Source organism: Simochromis diagramma, unplaced genomic scaffold, assembly GCF_900408965.1.
Source record: "Simochromis diagramma unplaced genomic scaffold, fSimDia1.1 OVJJ01000466.1, whole genome shotgun sequence".
Lineage (NCBI taxonomy): Eukaryota > Metazoa > Chordata > Actinopteri > Cichliformes > Cichlidae > Simochromis > Simochromis diagramma.
The window spans coordinates 2,389,510-2,397,984 of record NW_024387287.1 but is presented as its reverse complement, the minus strand read 5'-3'; the positions used below and the strand labels follow the sequence as shown (position 1 = coordinate 2,397,984).

The 8,475-nt window shown below is 40.6% G+C and overlaps 1 long non-coding RNA gene across 1 annotated transcript; it reads left to right on the top strand.

The window, feature by feature from the left end:
* The first annotated feature begins 3,827 nt into the window (after nucleotides 1-3,827).
* Nucleotides 3,828-7,140, top strand: LOC120716253. The gene is made up of 2 exons (XR_005691853.1): nucleotides 3,828-4,134; nucleotides 6,883-7,140. It is a non-coding gene; the product is annotated as an uncharacterized LOC120716253 (long non-coding RNA).
* Nucleotides 7,141-8,475: the final 1,335 nt, after the last annotated feature.

Here is an 8,475-nt window from a genome sequence, read left to right as displayed (position 1 = left end):
ATAGGTTTCACATCATTAGGAAACACTCAGGCCGAGCCTTTGGCTGAGTGGTGTTTACAACTTAACTCCCATGTGTTCCTCACCCTGAGAAAATTAGCTCCATGGAAGCTAACCTCTGCCTGAAGACAAGGAGTGCAGTTCCAGAAGCACAACACATCTACAGTTCACAGCAGCCCAACAGACAACAACAGAGTCCTGAGAGAGGTTCAGCAGCAGTGTGTGCAAACGGCATCAGAGAGAAAGAAAACCCATCATCATGGATGGATGGAGATGCGTTTCCAGCAAGCTGCAACGTCACTGTGTGTGAAGATGACTTTTGAGGAGACTGTCTGAGTGACATTTGTCACTTTTGGAGTGGAATGGCAAGATGAGACAGTGAGGAAAACACAGGACAAAGCTGAAGAGAACTGTTTGCCATTGGACTGCAAAGTGAGAGGACAACAGAGTGAGAGGAGCAGGTGAGGACACAGAAGAATGATGTAGTTTAGTGTGGGAAATCAAAATTTGGGTTAGCAATCCTGGGAAAAAGAAAACTGACTGCTTAAGTGGGAAAATTGTGAAGGAGTCTGAAACACTGCAAAGAGAAACATATACAAAATCACACACACAAACAGAAAATGTATTAACTTTACTAACACTTACAAATACAAGAGAGCTCATGAAGATTAGACACATCTTAAGCATGTGAGTCTGTTTATCATCTTGTCCAAATCAGTTAGTGTGATGAAAAGTGATGCAAAGACCAGTGTAACTCATAGCAAATTAGTTTAAAAAAATGATCAAATAAAAAGCAGAGAAATGTGTAAATAAGGCAGCTTTAAGAACATGCCCTGCTGGATATGCAGCTCCACAGACATAGATTAAACCTGCCTAATAACACAAACACACATGCAATGAAAATCCGCTTGTTATCTCGCATCAGTGTTAAAATAGTGTCAATTTAACAGACACTTGTTACCGAATGCTGAATTTATCCAATGCTGACAATTAACTCTCTAGGTTGCAGGACAACAGTTTAACTTTTGTGGGAAAAAAAGATTCTGGTTTGACCAACCAGTGATCAGACAATAAATTTTGTTGTTAACATAGTAAATTGGGAGATGCTTTCTGCTTGATTGATGCAGCACAAGTAATTTACTGTATGAGGGAATTCTATTTTTGTGATAATATTTTTGAACATCCTTTTCTGTTGTCCTGTCAACTTGGTGGGTTAATAGCTGATATGCAAATTAGTTGATCATTCTTAGATTAAGGAAAGGTGACTGAATTCTAGCACAAGTGAATGGGATGTGTTGGAGGTTGTTAGAGTGGAGACTCTAAAACACTGAGTTTCCTGTTTTGATGTGCAAGTGAGTCCTGCACCCAGATACACACCTCTGAATACATAAGAACAAACTTCTTTTGTGAAGTACATGACAACATGTCACATGTTTTATGATGAGGGGGAAAAAGGAAAACTGAATAAAATGGGTCTGTGGCCTAAATGAGTGAAAATCACAGACCTGGGGATTAAACTCGTATCAAATAAGAAATTAGGGTTATGTTGTATGTTGTGTGGCTGATGGATGGTTTGGAATTAATCTAGCTGATGATTGTTCTTTGGTTGCAAAGTTAAGCCTACCAATTAGGTTTGGTATGATTTACCCTCCTGAGATGAGGAGCATGTGTCATGATTTAACAAGGCCTTTTTATTTTGTTACTTTCACAGTGCACTGGAAGTTTTGTTTGATAATCTCTGTCATTTGAGCAGATCTGCACGATTAGAACAAAAGTGCTACATGACACGTCGTTGAGAACATTTTTGCAAGTGAGTTTCTCCACATTACAATGGGCTCAGGAAAAGTCACTTATTTACAATTAGAAAGTAAGTTCCTGTCCAAAAAGGATTCAGCGAGGTAATCCGATCTAAAGTTCTTTTTTCTTTTTTAAAAATAACGTCATTTTGCTGAGGGTGGAAAAGAAATGCTACGATAGGTTCCACTATCAGCAAAGAAAGAATGAATGAATGAATGAATGAATGAATGGAAAATGAGTGAAAGAAAAAAAAAACTGACTGACTGGTAAAAGTTGACAAAAGCTGACAAGACTTGACTGACGTAACATGACTGTGCGAAGTTAACCCCCACCTGACAAAGTTGCGGATGAATCTATGTGTTTCTTTTTACAGGAGCAGAAAGATGACAGCAACATCCGCGGTTGCGTGACGCATTCTCTTTTCTACAGTATTACAGATCTTCATGTGATTTGATCATGTGATTTATAACAGGACACAACTGGTTGATGTTTTTCTACTACAGGATTACTGGGTTTATGTGTGAAGAAAACTGTGTTTATAGGTTATGAGTTGGTGATGCTATTACACTGTGTTTTTGGGAAAATGTTGAAGGTTACTTTGACAATGTGAATAACATGTGAGACATTTCCTGAGTTGAAACCAGTGTCACTTCTTTTCACAACTATGGATGGCTAATTTTATGGTCTTTTTATAGCACCTGTGGAACCTGTCAATATGTGCCTGACCACTAGGATTGTCCATGTGTGTTGCTAACGTTTGTTTTTCTAAGAGTGCATGTAGAGGATTCAGCAGAGACAGAAAAGTGACATGAGAAAACAAATAAGAGATGTTTATGGAATAGTTTAATATGGGGTTCATTAGCTGGCCACTATTGAGCTCGTAGTGATAAATGAGTGGAGTGACTTTGCTTAAGGAAAGTCACCGCTTACTGTAATGTTGACTAAACACATGGGATGATCCATGTCTGGGGCGAATTATGGCAATAATCGTGGGTTACTGATTTGAGAAAACCTGCACATGATACTTGTCTTGCTGATGCTAAATGCTTTATTACTCTTAGGATACAATTTTTCAAAAGTCTGAAGTTTGATTTTACTTCCAGATCTTGTTTTCCAGGCCATGATGGTGTGTATGCAGGCTCCTGGCAGAGCTAGGTGCAAACTTAATATGCAAAACACACTAACATATTTTATTGCAGGGTTGTTGTACTGTTCTCTCTATGTGTTAAACTCCCTGAGTGTGAACATAGATAAACAGCCAGCCAAACTCCTTTTCAAGAGCCAGGAAGGTGAGCGTACTTGCTCCTTTAATGACTCCAAACATAGCAATCATCTTGAACTGACATCATTAAACTGGAGTGAAACTAGAAAAACACATAAAACAAAACTCTTAATGGATTGTCATATAATCAGCAGGTAATTATATTCAGGCACTTACACAGGAGACTATGAAATAAGTATACTGTAGATATGCAAACTGATATTACTACAAAGAAAAACAAGCAGGTAGTGGGTGAGCGTACACTTGTATCTGTTAAGTCTAATTGTTGAATGTTGCCATTGTGTTTCTTAAATTTGTACAGTCTTAGTTCAAGCAGTAGGATCAAAGCCATTCCTTTGATCCTGACCACCTCTCCAACCACTCTGTGCTGGGGGAGGTTTTATTGTAGATACATCCTATCTGAAAGATCTGTTTCTTTTGATGTAAGCTTCCTGCGGTCTGACACATACACACACACACACATTCTCACATAACACACACACACACACACACACACACACACACACACACACACACACACACACACACACACACACACACACATTCTCACATAACACACACACACACACACACACATTCTCACATAACACACACATTCTTACAGAAGTTCACACATATACATACAAATGCTTTGTCTTAGGACCATGTGGGCGTGGCTTTGTTCTGACGTGTTTTGTGTGAACTGTCTCCCAATAAAAGGTAGCAGGAGGAGCTCAGATCTGGGGGTCATTTTCGTGGTGGACACAGACGAGGCCTCCCTTGCGCAAATAATCGATCGATCGACTGTCTTGTTTTCTTCATGATGAATAAGTCTCTAGAATTAGCGGGGCTTGTGGAAACACAGACCCAACATTTATTTGGTCCTTCGGAGCCGGAGCCTAACACATTGCATCCACCGAGGAGAGGGAGAGGACACCACCACAGCGTCTGGGATGATTGACGTAAAGCCCTGGTGTTTTTGGCTTGTCACCAGGCCGGGACGTTTGCGCCTGACCTCCCCTCGGGATGGGTGACGATTGACGGGATCCAGAGACTCTTCCCATGAACGTAAACAAACAGTGAGTACAGAAGGCCTTAGAGAGCGGCTACGTGACCCTGCATTGAACGCAGGTACGGGAGCGCGCTAGCCGCGTGAGAGAGACGCAGGCTTCTCCGCCGTGTGGGGCGTAGAGACAACCTAGGTTCGGTGACTCCGCCGTGAAGAGAGTCCGGAATCTCCGCCATATGGGGCGTTAGAGAGTGTCCGAAGGTTGAATTCTCCGCCATATGGGGCGTTTGAGAGTTTTCAACAGAGAGCGCTAGCTGTGCGTGTAGACGCAAGCGATAGGCCTATGTTGTGTGTGTGTGGGCCAGACGTGGTCAGCGTGAGTGTGGCTGATTGTTGTCTACTGGAGAATAAACTGTGTAAGTCTGCCTTGAAAGAGGATGAAATACACTGCAAAGTTTTTATTGGGCAGCACGTGATGTGTGGATCGTTGCAGAAGTGAGTGTGAGAGTGTTTGACGTCATGGTGTGTGTGAAAAGGTATCCAGCTGGGGCAGACGTGATTCTGCAGATCACCTGCCCAGTGGACAAAAAGAAATAAAATAGTTGTGTGGATCAATGATAGCACGAAGAGTGTTTGGTGTTTCTCAGTCTGAAACAGCTGTAATGCTACTTTCTGTTTTGGAGAAAAGTACAGTTAAAAAAAAAACAGAGAGAGAGATGTGTGTTGTTTTAAGCAGTGATGAGAATAATGAAAGTGTGATGAGAGACGAACACAAAAACATACAGAAAATGCATTAACTATACTAACCCTTACATGCACATACACAATAAATGATACTCATGAAGACCAGACAGCATCTTAAGCATGAGATTCTGTTTGTCATCTTGTCCAAGTCACTAGTAAGATGAAAGTGATACATAGACTAGTGGACTGAATATTATAGGAGGACAGATGGTTGCATCGTAGAGGAGAAAACAGAATGCTGATGAGAGGTTTTAAATGAGTGAGTTGAGTGAGCTGATTGTGAGTTTCTGATGTGTGAAGAAGTTTTACCATGGCACACATTTGGTTACATGAGAAGAAACTTATTATATGATGAGACAACAGGGTTATGCTGTATGTTGTGTGTATGGCTGATTTGGATGAATGTTTGAGATTAAACTGGCTGTTCATTTGTCTTTTGTTACTAAGTTGAGCCTGCCAATTGGGTTGTTACGATTTATCCCCCTGGCATGAAGAACACGTGTCATGACTTAAACAAGGCCTTTCTTTCCTTTGCTTTCCCTTATTTTCTTTCTTTCCTTTTATTTTGTTACTTTCATGGTGCACTGAAAGTTTTGTTTAATGATCTCTGTTTGAGCAGATCTGCACGATTAGAACCGAAGCGTCGTCGAAAAAACTGTTGAAAAGTGAGCTTCTCCAAAATTAAAATGGGCTCAGGAGAAAGCCACTTATTTGGGACAATTAGGAAATAAGTTCCTGTCCAAAAGGATTCAACGAGGAAATCCAGTCTAAATTATTTTTCTTTTTGAAATGACGTCGTTTTGCTGAGCGTGGAAATGAATGCAACGATAATTTCCACAATCAGCAAAAGAAGGAATCACTGAGTGAATGAGTAAGAATTTTAAAATAAATGGAGAAGCTGACAAGACTGACTGACTTAACACCATTGTGTGAAGTTAACCCCCACCTGACAAAGGTGTGGATGTATCTCTGTGTGTCTCTCTGTTGCAGAAGCAGAAGGAGACCACAGGAGGAAACTTGGGTTACATGACTATGTGAACTCTGAAAATTTAACCTTTTTAGTTTAAAATTTTCTGTGTCTGTGAATTTACCAGGTACCATTCACTACCTTGTGTTGCTCACAGAGGTTACTGTGAGAAAGAGTGTATACACCTGCGCAGCGCTAACATTTACATTTCTTTTTACAACAGATGGTTAATCATGTGATTTGATCATGTGATTTACAGCAGGACACAACTTAATGATGTTTTTCTACCACAGGATTACTGAGATTTTGTATGTAGAAAATTGTAGTTACAGGCTATATGTTGATGATGAAATTACACTGTGTTGTTGAGAGAATGTTGGAGAAAATGTGAAAAATACAGGGGAGAAATTAATACAGTTTGAGACATATTGTGATGAGACCATTGTTATTTTTTCCACAGCGAGTGTTAACTTTATGAATTTTCACAGCTCCTCTGGAATCTGGATGGCCGACACCTGACAACCAGGATGAACCGTGTGTTTGGCTAATGTTTGTTTTTCTTTAAGAGTGCTTGTAAAGGATTCAGCACAGACAGACAAGTGACAATTGAACAGATGTGCAGTGGTTACAAAATAGTTACATGGGGTTCATTATCTGACCACTATTGGGCTCATGGTGAGTGACAAACTTAAGGGAAGTCACTGATTACAATGTGGAATGACGTTGAGATGTTAAATAATTTGGAACAAATTATGGGAAAAGTAGGAGTTTAATGAGTTTAAAATAAACCTGCAATGATCCTTGTCTCTGTGACGCTGAATATTTTATTACTCTTATGAAATATAGTTGGTTGCAAATGTGAAGTTGTTTTAACTTTAAGACTTTGTCTTCTAGGATACAGGATCTGGGAGTTAAACAAGCTGAACATTTAACTGCTGACTAATGTTTTTACACAGGGTTACAGCTTGGAGTGAAGCTGCTCCAAGGGACGAACCCTGGAGATTGTTTTAGGGAGACTGTGCAACATTCTTGTACATGTCTCATTGGGGAGTTGACACATGGCGAAAGCCATGTGGCGAGAGGAGTGTCATTTTTTTAAATTTGTAGATGTCGTGAGGTGCCATGACGAGAAGGAGTGACTGAGAGGATCGCCCACAAGATGGAAGCTGAGGCCTGGAGAGAGTCTTCAGGAGGATCAGAGATCACCTTCAGCACAGAGAGCTGTGCTACTGGGCTTCCAAAGGATTGTCACGAGGAGACTTTGCACAGCAAATCTTAAATAAGATGAAAGAGTTTCGACGTTGACGTTAAGGAAGACAACTAAGGTGTACGACGTGCTCTGCCTTAAAATCTTCAGCAGCGTTGGAACATGAGAACCTGAGGGAGCGTGCCAAGCTCCAAAAAGTGACAGCGCAGAGGAGGTCCAGCGATGGACTTGTGGTTCTGTGAACAGCACAAATGCCAAGTGACTGTAAAATAACTAACAGCACTTTTTCCACAAGTGAAGCCAGTAACTTACTATCCTAAAAGATTAGCTCTAGTTGCTTGTGCTTTACCTCCATGCATGAGATCAGTATGTGTAGCAGTTTAAGCTGTACAATGTTTCAGGAAATAGTTTATTTCACCTTTTGACATTGTTAGTTCCACACGAGGTAGATGTTTACTACTGCAGACTAAACTTACATTTCTGTCACCTACAAGACACTTGCCTTTAATGTTACTATTACTCTCACAACCATACATATTACCATAAAGTGGTGTACAATTCTGAATTTGTCAACCCTTTTTGCCAACAAAAGAAGAGGGCACTTCTCATGAGAGTAGAGAGCGCGAGGAGAAGAAGTGTAAGCCGAGGGATGACTTAATAGCTGTGCCACTCGTTGAGGGAAAGGTTTGGTTTGTTGATGGTTCGAGTTTTAAAACAGCAGAGGGACAGACTAAAACAGGTTTTACTGTAGCAGACAGTGAGAGAGAGTTATCTATGCAGGACAACTAACATGTTTCATATTTGCTTAAGCAGCAGAGATTCTAGCTTTAACGGAAGCGTGTAAAGCTGCAGAGAGACAATATACACTGATAGGCAGTATGCATTTGCTACAGTACATTTCTTTGTAGTGCAGTGAGTGAGATGAGGTGTGACAACTTCGACAGGGAAACCTGTAGAACACGCCAAACTCTTGCAAAATCTGCTGGAGGCAGTGTTATTGCCCAGTAGAATTGCCGTTTGTAAATGTGCAGCACACATGTGAGGGAAGGATCCAGTTGCATTAGGGAAAGTATTTGCAGATAAGATCACAAAAGAGGCAGCTTTAGTTAAACATGGTGTTAACATTTTAGCAGTACAACATCAGCAGACATGTAGGGCCACTCACCTACTGCAGGAAAACAGTTGTGGCTCACCAAGGGAGCGAGCTTGCAGGTTGGTGTTTATTATCTGTGTGATAAACCAATACTGCCTAATAATTTGTATAAGACTGCTGCTATTTTGAGCCATGGGCTATGCCATGTCTCAACAGGAGGGAGATGAGCAGTAGTTTATACTCACTCTAGGATTATTAAATACTTAAAAAAAAAAAATTTGCAGGTAGAGAGAACTAATAGAACAGTAAAGTTAAGATTTAGGAAGACAGGCAGGACATGGTTAGACTGTATAGAATTAGTTAAGATGTACATGAGGATTCCTCCAGCAGAGAATGGTCT